Source organism: Hoplias malabaricus, chromosome 5 (genome assembly GCF_029633855.1).
Source record: "Hoplias malabaricus isolate fHopMal1 chromosome 5, fHopMal1.hap1, whole genome shotgun sequence".
Taxonomy (NCBI): domain Eukaryota; kingdom Metazoa; phylum Chordata; class Actinopteri; order Characiformes; family Erythrinidae; genus Hoplias; species Hoplias malabaricus.
This window is the reverse complement of record NC_089804.1, coordinates 24,709,784-24,721,376: the sequence shown is the minus strand read 5'-3', so window position 1 is coordinate 24,721,376 and position 11,593 is coordinate 24,709,784. Positions and strand designations below refer to the sequence as shown.

Sequence of the window (11,593 nt, the reverse complement as noted above, 5' to 3'; positions counted from 1 at the left end):
ACTATTAGGCACGGTAATCTTACCGTAGTAAGAGTAGAGTGTTCTCCCAGTTGTATAAAAGTGGCCTTTCCTGGTGGTCTTCAGATGCAGATGCAGTGAATCCAACTTGCTTTGTAAGGTTTACACCACATACAGGGGTGGTGTCTATTTAAATTAGTTATTTACATAATGTTGCCATTGGGCTCACATATTTGTATGAACATTTTCTGGGACTCTCATTTTGCCTGTAACTCAGATTCTCAGGGATTCTTTAACTGGGGCAGATTTACTTTTTAAAAATACGAATCAAATTTCAGAGCCAATTTCTTCATAAAAGAGAAAGCTATAAACTACATAATCGTTAACTATTTCAAAGTGCTGTTTGCATTCACATTGCTAGAACTCATATAGCTAAAAAAATCAAAATAAACAAAAAGGAAAAAATAAACTGTCTGTGAGGAGTGTGGTGTGTTCTCCCTGTGTCCGCGTGGGTTTCCTCCAGGTGACTGTCTGTGAGGAGTTGGTATGTTCTCCCTGTGTCTGCATGGGTTTCCTCTGGGTGACTGTCTGTGAGGAGTGTGGTGTGTTCTCCCTGTGTCCGTGTGGGTTTCCTCTGGGTGACTGTCTGTGAGGAGTTGTTGTGTTCTCCCTGTGTCCACGTGGGTTTCCTCCAGGTGCTCCGGTTTCCTCCCGGTGCTCCGGTTTCCTCCCGGTGCTCCGGTTTCCTCCCGGTGCTCCGGTTTCCTCCCACAGTCCAAAAAACACACGTTGGTAGGTGGATTGGTGACTCAAAAGTGTCCGTAGGTGTGAGTGTGTGAGTGAATGTGTGTGTCTTGCCCTGTGAAGGACTGGCGCCCCCTCCAGGGTGTATTCCCGCCTTGCGCCCAATGATTCCAAGTAGGCTCTGGACCCACCGCGACCCTGAACTGGATAAGGGTTACAGATAATGAATGAATGAATGAAAATGAAAATAATCAAATTGATTTTATATTTAAAGTTAAACACTGTAGAGAGACCTCTAATGTGCTTCTTAAACATTTTGTGAAAGATATTGATGCAAAGTTGATGAATGTGTTCTGTAGGTGAGAAATGGTAATGAAGGCTGCTGCAGGCTCTCATTTTTCTGACACAGTCTATTTCCATGATATTTGCTTGTGGCTTTTACTCAATGCTCTTCAGAATACATTTTGTTTCAGGGCATTACAAACATTGCCATCACCAGTGATTTATCCAGTTCCTGTTCTTCATCTGGTTATCATTCAAATGAGTTAATACAGAATCGAAAATTTTCTTTTACTGGGTTTGATGGGAAAACTACAACGTCCATAATCACAGACAGTCAGACAGTGAGAACAAGAAAGAGCAGCATCATACTGTGTTCTGAGAACAACGGACAGAATAAAAGTCCCATCTACCATGTGAAATCAAAAAGCAGATATGTCTTAACTAATTACACAAGAGACACGTCAACTTTAATGTTTTGTCTTCAGTCAGATCAAACACACAGACAGATATTTGTGCACAGTTTTGAAGTTCATACACAGAGGTTACTCCCAACCTTTTCTGGTCTTCACAATCCAAGCAGCCCCAAACTCTGATTTTGAGGTCTGAAGTCTGGAGGGATCAATTCTGAGAAGACTAACAGACCACTGTGTGGGTCTTCTCATAGTGAAAGATGATCTGAAACGAGAGTGGACCTTAAATCTCCCTTGTCTCTCAAGATGAAAGCTTTAAGGGCTGTTTACCTGAGGGTGGTACTTTGGTGGTGTACAAGGCTTTGGGCAGTTGTTAAGTTTTTGCCAACTAGTTTTGCTATTATATTTTGTTAGTTGAAGCAAGTGGGTAATAAGTAATTTATTTTAAAAGCTAAATAAATAAATAAAAGTCAGAGCGGCATGGTGGCATAGCAGGTAGCGTCGCAGTCACACAGCTCCAGGGGCCTGGACGGTGACTGTCTGTGAGGAGTGTGGTGTGTTCTTCCTGTGTCCACGTGGGTTTCCTCCGGGTGACTGTCTGTGAGGAGTGTGGTGTGTTCTCTCTGTGTCCGCGTGGGTTTCCTCTGGGTGACTGTCTGTGAGGAGTTTGGAGTGTTCTCACTGTGTCTGCGTGGGTTTCCTCCGGGTGACTGTCTGTGAGGAGTGTGGTGTGTTCTCCCTGTGTCCGTGTGGGTTTCCTCCGGGTGACTGTCTGTGAGGAGTGTGGTGTGTTCTCCCTGTGTCCATGTGGGTTTCCTCCGGGTGACTGTCTGTGAGGAGTGTGGTGTGTTCTCCCTGTGTCCAAGTGGATTTCCTCCAGGTGACTGTCTGTGAGGAGTGTGGTGTGTTCTCCCTGTGTCCGCGTGGGTTTCCTCCGGGTGACTGTCTGTGAGGAGTGTGGTGTGTTCTCCCTGTGTCCGCGTGGGTTTCCTCCGGGTGCTCCGGTTTCCTCCCACAGTCCAAAAACACACGTTGGTAGGTGGATAGGCGACTCAAAAGTGTCCGTAGGTGTGAGTGTGTGAGTGAATATGTGTGTGTGTGTGTGTGTGTGTGTTGCCTTGTGAAGGACTGGTGCCCCCTCCAGGGTGTATTCCCACCTTGCGCCCAATGATTCCAGGTAGGCTCTGGACCCACCGCAACCCTGAACTGGATAAGCGCTTACAGATAATGAATGAATGAATGAATGAAATAAAAGTCAGAGTTTTGTGCTCAGTTATGTGCAGCATAAATGTTAATTAGATGAAGCTGTGGGTTACTGTAATATTCTCGTAGTCAAAACAGATGTCCAAATTGAAGATCTTTGTCATTATATTGAAGTTGGTTTTTAATGTAACACTTGTAGATCTGTGAGAATTCTTTATCATCCTCCTTGGGCAAATTTAAGTTGGAAATTTGGAATGTGTTTTTAAATACAGTCCAAAGTGTCATTTGACCTTAGAGGATTTGCATGTGTTTATTGTGAAGTGATACATTACAACAAAGTCTAAGTAAAGATTTTGCATACACTTTTGGCGGTTATTCCAATTTTACCACACATTTCCAAGTGTTTTGCATAGTTTAGAGCTGCACTAGCCTTGGGAACGACTCTCTGCTGTTTTCATAACACAAAAAGTACGTGAAGAGAATGAGTGTATATTGGAAAACTACCTAAATCCTGTATGCTGATGCTTTTGAACTATGTAGAGCTGAGTTCTTTAAAATGTGTTGCTAAGTCTGGCATTTGTTCTCTCTTTGTCCGCCAGACGGCACACTTCCGCCCACGGTTTAATCAGAGTTAGCACACATGCTAACCGGGAGTTCATTCTCTTGAAGTAAAGACTTTTATATTTCTGGGAAATTCTTAGCCTAGATACAGATTTGTGTGGGAATTTGATGATACAGAGCGACGTGAGCCTGAGTGAAGTGAAGTACAGATTAGTTCATTAGACCACTATTTAAACTAATTCGAAAAGTATTGGATATAACTTCCCTATTTCAGAGAATGAAGATCCACTGCTCTGCATCCAAAGGCTGGGCAGTTTAAACCCTTTCTAACTGGCCATTTTCATTGAGTGTGCTTGTGCTACTGCTTCAGAGCATCTTCTTTCCTTTTTAATGAAACAAAGGAAATAAAGTGTTCACAAAGAGGCTCCTTAAAGTACACATAGGTGTTTAAAACTCTTGTAAGAGTACAGAAGAACGAGTAGAATACGTACGTGTTTTATTATTATTAATTTATTGCTCCTCTAGGGTTAAGAGGTTTTCCCTTGATCCTTTCAGTTTAATCCATAAACTGATCATAAGTATTTCACTTCATTTTACTCTGGTACTTGTCCTTGTGTGGCTCTCCTCCAGGTTTTCTTCGCACTTAGTCATCGGTTGTTATTTCTGCTCCTATCTCCACAGAGTACTTATAGACATTTCACGTAAGGAATAGACAGACACTGTCTGTTTATGTTCCTCAAACCTGAAGAGGAAAAATTAGATGTAATTTGCACAACACAGTGTGAGGTGTAATTCGGTAAATCAGCTTTCAGAAACCACCAGCTGTAAAAAAAAAAAAAAAAAAAAGTGCTCTTTTAAATAAATAAAATTGTAAAGTCAATTGAACTGAATATGGGCTTATATTAATGTCCAGAAAATGTTAATTTTTTTAAAATCTGAAAGCAAATTATGTTTTCTGTGTTTTCAGTCCTGATAACTGTACATGAAACCTTCTATAAACAAAAATGTACTTACTGTGAAAAAAAATACGTCCTCCCTAGAGAGTAGGCTGAACACCTCTAAGGGTTAACAGGTTCCTCCAGTAATATTAGACACCGGCTTAAAGTTTAGATCTTTAAATATGAGAGTAAACATCTTCAAATTAACATAAATAAGCTAGTGCACAGCATTAAATATGAACACAACTTTTGTTCGATGCTAACGTAACATTACAGAGTGTATAGTGCTTCTAGCATTGCTTTAGTTGTTATAATTTATTAAATAGTCCTGAAAATGCTCATCAACAACACAATGCCTGGATCTGTCTCCGAGTGTCTGCTCCACACAGATAGGCCTGTTTTTAACAAGATGCTGCTGCAATATTTTGGCCCGTCATTCAGTTATGTATAAGGGTATAAGGGTGTACAAAGCCCATGTGTATGTGTGTGTGCAGTATGCGGTACAGTGCGTGTTTTTTCATTGTATGCTTTGGTACATCCAGGCATATAGTATGTGTGTGAGTGCGTAGGTGGAGGAGTCAATCTCTAGTCGGTGTGTGTGCACTGTGCTGATGGCTGTGTGGGCGTAGGCCTCAGTGAGCACATGCTCATTTTTTCTCTGAAAGTGGTATTGCAACATGCAGCTGGGTTTCTCTACACATTCTCATCTGTTTTTTTTTCTTTACAGAGCGAAGTCCATGATAATCTCTGACTTCAGAACCTCAGGTGTTTCACATCTCAAATGCCACCACGATCCTGCTGGGTGAGGTGGGTCCAGCACTGTGCAAAAGCCCATTCATTAATTCCATTTCCTGTCAAACCAGACTTTCAGTTATTACATCTATTTTAGCGCTGGTGCAAATGTCTGTCCATTTCAATTTCTTTTTCCTTCTTGACACTTAAAGAGTCATACATACTGCAGTAAGTAAATGACTATATCCGTCTGTCTTGTTCTCTTTCTCTTTCTATCTTCTATCTACCTATCTTTCTATCTCCTTCTGTCTATCCAGATTCTGACACACACAGTGAAAGATAATCAGTGGAAATTCAATGCTGATGGATTTGATATGTCTTCTCGGCGTTAACATAAAATTTTTCATTAAATATTAGATGGTGTTATTTCCTGACACATTTTTATTTATTTATTTTTATGTTTCCTTGTTCAGGTTATACTTATGCAGGTTTACACCCTTAAACTGTATTGTTATCATTACCTCATGGAAACTTCCTTGAGAAAAAGATAGCTTAGGATTCCCCAGACAGACACACACACACACACACACTTCTTTACATTAACAACCACAAATAACCCAGACATGGAAGCATCTAAAGAAAGGTTCACACTGACTTGTCATTGTTATAATAGACACATATTATATATTTTTAAAGGAACACTAGGTAAGATCTTTTTGTTTTGCTCATAGGGGTCCGTCCTATTGTTATTCATGTTTACAGTACTGTACTGAAATCAGTGGGGAGTTACATAGTGCAGTTTCTACAGTGTTGAGTCTGGAGTAGCTACAACAGAAGCTCTATTCTCCCAAGTACTGGTCATTGGGGCTGATTTTAAAGCTCTTATAGTGTTCTTTTAACATATGTTATATATCCTAAGACACTGCAGGACCAGGCTCGGCTCCGCAGGAACACTGACACGGTGGTATCCTTTTGAGTATAAATTAAGAGTAAAAACCTTCTGCTGTGGGATGAGAATTCAAAAGATTAATGTAAATGAAATGGCTACTATAGTCAGAACCTCAAAACCTGATTTCTGATAAAATGGCCAGTACCTGCAGTATTTTATGATTATTGTGAACCATCAGATATCATCGGATCTAGTTGAACTTGTAACAGCTTAAAGATTTTCACCTGATTAAACCCTCGGCAGACAGCCACTAGATGGCAGATGTTTGCTTAAGAAACAGATTTCAGCGGAGCCCTGAGTAAAAGGATGCTATTGGAAAAGCACCATTCAGGCCCCATGCTGTGTTCCTCACACAGAGAATACGAATGGACAGAAAGCACAGAACCTTCGCTCAGAGCCCCGAAGTGTGTAGCTGTAATGTGGCAGGGTGTGAGTTGTTTGGGAGCGATGGATTGGCAGCGTGGGTGGATGCTGCTGGCCTAGGGGTCTGTGGCCGGGTACAGTGTGTATCCGGGACATGTTTTGGCAGCTGATAATGCAGATGAGTGTACCTGCTTTCAGGGAATGGAGAGATAACGGCCATCCTTTGCTGCATGCTCTGGCAGATAGTAATTACTCTGTCAACATTAGCTGCATTCAGCTTCAGGTTTATGACGGAGGCTTATGGGCAGCACGCTGAAAATGAAACATGAATTAAATATCTTTTCATTCGAATGCTAACTTAATTGAGTTTTTAGAAGACATTGATTACTATGTGATATTTTTAAAGCAGTATTTGTGTATTTCGAAAAATGTTATGCCAGTAATGGCAAAGTGACACATTTTTTGTTACAGATGCTTTGAACTAAAGTGATGGACTACTTTTCCATTCTGTATATCCATCCATCCATTATCTGTAACCGCTTATCCAATTTGGGGTCGCGGGGGGTCCAGAGCCTACCTGGAATCATTGGGCGCAAGGCGGGAATACACCCTGGAGGGACGCCAGTCCTTCACAGGGCAACACAGACACACACACATTCACTCACACACTCACACCTACGGACACTTTCGAGTCGCCAATCCACCTGCAACGTGTGTTTTTGGACTGTGGGAGGAAACCGGAGCCATTCTGTATATAACACGGTTCAAAACATTCTTCCAAAGTAATGGAATTTGGAGTAAGCATAGCATTCAATTCCACCTTAGACCTCTGCATAAGTACACCAAAAGGCATATAGGTTAATAATAGCAGCTATTTGGTGGCTAGATTGTACAGTTATTATGCAGATCCAACATAAACATAACATAGGAAAAGTTCCTAGGGCAGAAAGCAGTAATGACAATGATAAAGGCAGTGCAGTGTCAGAAATGTTACTGGGAAATCAACATATAATTGCCCTAAGTGCTGTAGTGTTATATCATGGGTTAAGACAATTTGCGCCTTTGCTAAAAATTTTGTTGGCTACACTATGAATGTTGTGGGCTCAGGGCTGAGGAAGAAAACACTCTTTTCATTCTTAAAGGTGAATTTTACTATTGTAAACAAACAACAACAAAAAAAACTTTTTATAAAATTTAGATGATGTTTCCTCACCATTTGCACGTTCAAAACTGGTCAAATGTGTTTACGAAGCCCCAGTGTCTGTAATAAGTGAAAAAAAAACTGTCTCAGTCCAGTATGCTAAGCTTTCTCTCTCTCTCTCTCTCTCTCTCTCTCTCTCTGTTTCTGCTCATGGCAGAGGCATCTGGAGATTTTTTAGACAACGGAGAGAACTTAGTAATATTGACTTGTTGTTTTGTATCACTTAATGTGGACAATACGCCAAGCTCGAGAGACGGCTAGCTGCATTACTGCTAACTAAACAACTCGAATTTCAAATGAGTTTCCGTGGTATTTCAATCAGAGAACAAAACCATACAGACAAGTTCAAATTCATCCACGTACAAACAACTGTCATTTTTTTCTCTCAAACACACCATTCCACCTTAAAAGACACAGAGCTTAGAACTGCATTTACACAATAGTAGACGTTCCCTTTAAGGTTTTGTTAAGGAACTTTTAAGTTAAGGAAAAATGATTTTGAACATTTTATCACACACAGCTGACTGTTTGTCTATAAATTGTCTGGAATTTAGAAAACCCTGAAATAATTTCACTCCTCCAGTCTCACTATGTATTCCTGCCATTAGCTTATAGCTAGTGGCTACATATGTGTGTGACGACTACTGACGTGCAGACTGACCAATTAAATGTTTACAGAGAAGGTTATCGACCAATAACAGTAGCTCTACAGTCAGACCGTCCAATCAGAAGATTTTAGGCTATTTCACCAAGCGAAATAGCTTCTCACTCAAGTGAACCAATCGGAGTAGGGGAGGGCGGGGCTAGTTTGTGAATGAAACGCTTCTCGAAGTTCTATGTAAGCTCTAGAAAAACAAAATCCCGGACGTCTAAAAACGAGGACATGTCCGGGTAAAAGAGGACGTCTGGTCACCCTACATATGTACTGTATGTGCAGTAGTTAGAGGACATTTAAAACATATTTCTGAATCTCTCTCTCTCTGGTGTTGTTCTCTCTGTGCTGATCAGCTTTGTTCTAATCTCCATCAGCACGGTCTGGAACACTGTAGCCCTTGTCAGCACATTGACTGGAATGACCACAGCCGCTGACAAATAATTAACTAGCCACCCTCCCCCTTTCTCTCTGTTTATCTTGTTCCCTCACTCTCTCATCCCATTTCACCATCTGTCTTCATCAGGAGGCTGTGTGATGTAGGTCTAACATGGGAAAGTGGGTGTTCTCCATAAGCGCTGTCTGTGAAACTGCACAAAAACTGCGCCACATTGCTGTGTAGCACCATTAGGCAATAACTACATGCGTACGTGAGTGTACTGTATTGAGACTATACTCTCTTAAATACAACGTAACGATAAAAACGGTTATTTAATTATTTAACATGGAACAGAACAGACATCAAGATTTCAGAGGAGTGTACAGACTTTTGAACTTGAATTTTAAGGCAGTCTTAAGGTAGTGAGATAATTGGAATATAAGTCAAACAACAATAGATTTTATTATAATGCTGATTGAACAAACAGTGCCTCCAAAAATAAACAAAGCCTCTTGCATCTTGTATACAGCACACAGAAAGCAGTGTGGTTCTATGTGAATACATTATAGTATTTAATTACAGAGTTTACATATACTTTATGTTTAATTTCTTCTCTGAAAATGAGATTCGTTCTTTCATGTTTATTTACTCTTCTGGTCACTGGAAAAAATCTCACAGAATCAGAGATAAATGATTTTAAAGCAGATAACTAAGGCCTTTGTACAGTGCAACAGCAATCCACACAAATTTGTGAGTGCACACTCGTGTTTACATTAATCAAGCTTGTCGGTCATTCACTCATTCATTTCTTTAACAGCTTCATCCTGCTCCGAGTCATCGTTGTCCAGAGCTTACTCAGAATTACTGGGCACAAGGTAGGAACACACCCTGTCACTCATGCAGTCACACCTGTAGACAATTTCATACGCTCACCCAGTCACTCTCACTCACACACATACACACACACACAGCTGTAGACAATTTCACACAGCCAGTCCATCTACCAACATTTGACTTTGGACTGTGGAAGGAAACCCACGGAGACACTGGGAGAACACACCAAAATGTACACACTGAACCCAGAACCCTGGAGTTGTGTGGCAGTGACACTACATCTTGCACCTACCCACGTGTAAGTTGTGTAAATAAAATGTCACATGAACACAATTCCAGCCAAAGTAAATGAACCATTGTGTTGATTTTGTGATTGTGTTGATGTAATATATTTAATTAATGAGCAATCAAAGAGCACATTTGAAATGTAAAATCAAAGCCTGATTACTGAATGCGGGGCTGTTTTATGTGCGTGTGATGAAGGGAGTGCTATTGACTGCCTGTGTGTGTATGTGTGTGTGTGTGTGTATATGTATATATGCGTGTATTGGCTTAGTCTTCTTCATAAAGTTAAACACAGGACACATCCTCACTTCCTGCTCACCCCTCTTTATCTTCAGCTGTCCAACCTGCTCTTCTGGTTGACAAGGGCTCTGTGTAACCATGGGTGTATGCAGCTTGCGTGTACACGATTACACACATACATGCAAATGCGCACACACACAAACTCTAGTCTAGCTCAGTATGTTTTTTTTTTTTTTGGTCAATCAGAGAAACCTGTATTGTCATTCACTGTAATGTACCCAGTGGTGTAACATTAAATGACAGAAGACTGCCAGAGGCACTAGGAAGGCCGGGTGAGAGAGAGAGAGAGAGAGAGAGAGAGAGAGAGAGAGAGACAGAGAGACAGCAGCCTAGCCTGAATAAAAAATTAACAAATACCTAGAAAAATTGACCCTGTAGCATGTACAATAAAAGTCTAAGAGCTGGAACAAATTGTGTTTGAACTACAGAGTGAGTGCCCCTCAGGTCAAAGCCAGGCCAGCATGACCGGATGTCACTTCCATTTCAGCCCCGCTGGAAGCGGAGGATAGTTAGTACAAAGCTAATGAGCCTTTCACACTCAGCACTGGTATCTCCATTCACTCAAAGCATGGCTGCACATTCAGTAGGGCCTTTGACTCTGCAGTATGCACATCTCCTAGGTGTACTAAGCTAGTATGCTAATTCTAACCTTAATGCACATCCACTCTACAATTCAACAGACTTTCAGAGTTTCAAAGTGCTTTGATATGAAATGCCCCATTCTAGAGAATTCTTAACACTCCTGGTATTGGGAACCAGACGTGGCAGGAAATGGTTATAGCCAAGATCTTATCATGAGTATGAAATAAGCCAATCATCCATTGTAGTCCCCCCCAAATAAAATAGAATAGAATTGTCTTTAATATGTTTACCACTATTATTACCAACATCACAAATAATAGACCCTGAGGGCATGTGCAGTTAGATATATAAAATTATTTTCTGTACCTTTATATCTTAGCTTAGTTCCACCACCGCTGCCAGGGCTTTACAGTTAGCCATCAAACTACCTGAACTTTGTTTGAAATGGAAAAAAAGTGTTGGGAATGACTTTGGCAGACTGGAAGAAGAACCAAATTTACACAGCCTTTCCAATTTTGTTGACATATACCAAGCCATGTTTAGCATATGAGGTATGCGTGTTTAGTTTTCCACTGGAGCTGCAAGGCTAATAGCTAACAATGGGAATTTATATCTTGTGAATAGCTTCATGCTAACTCTAATGCAAAAAAAACACCTCAAGATTTGAATTCGACTTGCTAATGTGGATTTTGTTCATTTCTGACATTTTATCTATACAAATGGACATGCTCAGGCAAAATTGTAGCTTTAAGGTGGCTGCCAGTAATGTTTTTAGCCATGCTAAAAGACCCACTTTTATCCAACATTATCACAGCCTGCAGTGTGTCACAGCATTTAACCCCTCAATATTGCCCTGGTTTTAGTATCAGGACTGTGCTAATGCAAATTAATGTTGTGTGGGAGATCTAGGACTAACACATGGTGGTAATAATTTATAGCAATAGTGTTTTCTTTAGTTTCAGTGCCCCTAGAAAAGTGAACAAGGGGATTATCTGCGGATGGAGTTTCTGCGTTATAATCCTTGGTTCAAGGGTAGCCCAAGACGGAACGCTCAATTGCCACCTACAAATATAGATATTGCCATTTGAGAAAGAGGATGGGGGCCCTACTATGGAACAAGAATAGGCTCCACAGACCGATGAATACATCGCAAGTTCACTCAACAGTGTTGAAACTAAATTATGCACTTACACAATCCAAATTGGTCCAGAATATACAGC

General features: G+C 40.7%; 1 long non-coding RNA gene across 2 annotated transcripts in view; it reads left to right on the top strand.

Annotated features, from left to right (window-relative positions):
• The window catches only part of LOC136697131 (uncharacterized), a 31,743-nt gene that overhangs the window by 6,922 nt on the left and 13,228 nt on the right, over positions 1–11,593 (top strand). Inside the window, exons 3-4 of one of the 2 annotated variants that reach the window (XR_010802680.1) lie at positions 4,824–4,903; positions 5,146–5,245. This is a non-coding gene — a long non-coding RNA (uncharacterized lncRNA). Of the gene's footprint in view, positions 1–4,823; positions 4,904–5,145; positions 5,246–11,593 lie in introns of those variants that run through there. The other variant, XR_010802681.1, reaches the window with a different exon arrangement.